The sequence below is a fragment of the Tenrec ecaudatus genome, chromosome X, assembly GCF_050624435.1.
Source record: "Tenrec ecaudatus isolate mTenEca1 chromosome X, mTenEca1.hap1, whole genome shotgun sequence".
NCBI lineage: Eukaryota > Metazoa > Chordata > Mammalia > Afrosoricida > Tenrecidae > Tenrec > Tenrec ecaudatus.
In genome coordinates this window covers 37,721,937-37,724,575 of record NC_134548.1, presented here as the reverse complement: position 1 = coordinate 37,724,575, position 2,639 = coordinate 37,721,937, and the positions used below count along the sequence as shown (strand labels likewise).

The 2,639-nt window shown below is 49.5% G+C and overlaps 1 pseudogene; it reads right to left on the bottom strand.

Moving 5' to 3' along the window:
* Positions 1-970: 970 nt before the first annotated feature.
* Positions 971-1,681, bottom strand: LOC142434585 (mitochondrial glutathione transporter SLC25A39 pseudogene; annotated as a pseudogene).
* Between the last annotated feature and the right edge of the window lie 958 nt (positions 1,682-2,639).

Here is a 2,639-nt window from a genome sequence, read left to right as displayed (position 1 = left end):
TAACACAATCCTCCCCTGACCGAGGTTTCAGATAACTGCTTGCTGGTGTCAAAACCCTTGTAGTCAATACTGGCTGAGGGAAAATGTCATGTTGAAAATGCAAAAAAAAAAAGTCATGTTGACCCAGCAATACTGAGGGCTGTGCCTCTCCATTGTTCAAGGGCGGGGCTAAGGCATAAAGCTCTAGCACCCTGGGGAGACCCCTCAGAAGCTTAAGGATAGCTGAGGAGACCTGCTCAGCTATGGAGCAGCCACGTACAAGTTCTCACCCATCAGAACACACAACCGCACAAAAGAAGAACGAGAAGAGGGACTGTTGTGAACACAAGTGCAGGAAGAGTGAGCAGGTACGACGGTAGATCCCGGATCCTCCACTCTCCCCACCAAGACTCCCTCTGTTCTTTTCGGCCCCATCTCTCTCTCTCACCGCACACCCCTCCTCATGAAACCCCCCTTGGTCATCCACCCTAACACTTGTCTCTAAACTAATGTCCTTCGGGGTCACTATGTCTGCCAAACAGGTGCTGAGTTTAGTGAAGGAAGTGAGAGGTGGCATTAGAAAGACAAGAAAAAAGTCCTCTCAAAGGGATGGATCGATGAAGGGAAGAAAGCGGCCCATCCGTGTGACTGGTCACAAGAGACAGAAGAAGATTCCAATCAAGACAGGAAAAGACACTAAGCTGGAAGTAAAGTCTACGGCTTCTGGTAATGGCCAGAGCAGCATGTAATTCTAGAATTAATCAAAGAGCTCAGCTTTGGCCCTTGAAATATGGTCATGTTTATGTGTGTGGGGGAATGGGTGTATTTACTTATGGTGTGTAGGGAGGGAAGACATGGGGAGGGGGATGTAGAGAGAAGGAGGTGGGATCCCTGCAGGACTTTTCCTTCCCTCAGTGCTGAGGAAAAGGCACTTGGCTCAGTCTCCTTCAGCACACAGCCCATCCATGGAGATGGAGATGCCTTTTGCCTTTCAAGGGCCTGGCAGCTGTTGCTGGTTGAGCTGCTGTAAGAAGGCTTTTCCCAAACTCATGTAAGTGCTGATAATAATGGCACAGGAGGGGATGGCCTTTGTGATCCCAGTCAGGAAGCCTGCAAAATGCCCCTTGGTGCCAGACCCCTCCTGGATTCTCCTCCTCCTCTTCTGCAGCAGCAGCCAGGGGGAGTCTACCCATGGTGGCTTCATTCTCAGTGTGACAGGCCAACCCCTGAATCTTCAACATGATGAAAGGCAGGGCCTGGGTAGCTGCCATCATCCCAGAGAGCCCACCAGACACAAAGCCAATGCCCACGGGTGGATGTCTGGTCCTTTGGCCTGGGCCCACTGAACTATATCTTAATCACCTCATAGTTGAACCAGCTGGTCCACCAAGGCCATGGTCTCCAAGTCCATCCACAGAGGGAGTGCCAACCGCTGTCAACCACTGGGGCTAGCACAGAAGTGCCCAACTCCAGATAGGAGGTGCACACTACCTGCTGCACCTCTAACTTCATGCTCACCAGCTCCAGGTTGTTGACCACTGTCAGGTGCCCAAGTGTTCTAGAGTTCCAGCGACCATTGAGTCATCAAAGTCAGAGCTCAAGGCTCAGCCACAGAGGGAGGTTTTGAGTTGGTCATAGTTGGTGAAGTTGATGGCAGTGGTTGGCACCATCATCATCAGGGTGTCAGAAGGCCGCTCCACATGGTATTAGTGACCTTGGGCATCCATGGTGCCCCTCAAAATTGGGGATGCAGGAGGACGCAGCTTGCACCATGTGGGCACCGGGACTGGACTTCCAGGGCACCATTGAAGTACAGGATACACATGAGAAATTTGGTGTAGGAGAAACACCAGGGTCTAGAGGGTGGCTTTAGTTCAGAGGCCACCAAGGGTCCTGGGACTGCAAATACACATTCAACATGTCCAGGGGCATCCTGAAGGGAGAGTTGACCACTGCTCCAGCGCCCGAGGCCATCATTTGTTGAAGAGGGCTAATGCACCCCAGGTCCTGGTCAGCCCTCCTATAGTCTCCATCCTGACTCTAGGCTGGTGCTTGCGGTGCTCGCCGCCCAGAACAGGGCAGGCCAACAAGGTCTCCAAAGCTGGCTGGTGCAGAGTCCATGAGCTCAATGTTCTATTGTTTATTTGATCCTCTGTCCCAAACCCAGCTCACTGCCATTGATTTGATGCCGACTCAGAGCAGCTAACACAGCACAGGGTAGACCTGCCCTTGTGACTCTAGCTCTTTAGAGGCGTAGACAGCCTGGTCTTTCTCCCTATAGAGAGAGATCTTCACAAAGCAAAATTCACAAGGCAGATGATCTTTTCAAGTTAAAGTAAGCTATTGTTTGGTTTTAAAACTTCACGGTATATTTTGTTTTAAGGTTTAATTATTATATCGAGGAAATTGTTTCAGAAGTTCATATAGCGTCCAAGGCTTCAGAAATTTTGAATTTCATGGGAATTTGAAACTTCATTTTTTAATTTCCTTCTTTTGATCAGAATGTTCAGTAAAGGCAGACAAGCCCTGTGCAACTGTTCTGGTTTCCTGGTCAAGAAGGCAGCTGCTCAAGAGGCAATTAGGCACACATTCAAACTTCCTGGCCTTTGTTGTCTTACTTTAACAAACAACATTGACCTGTGAGAAATTTTTGTTTATTT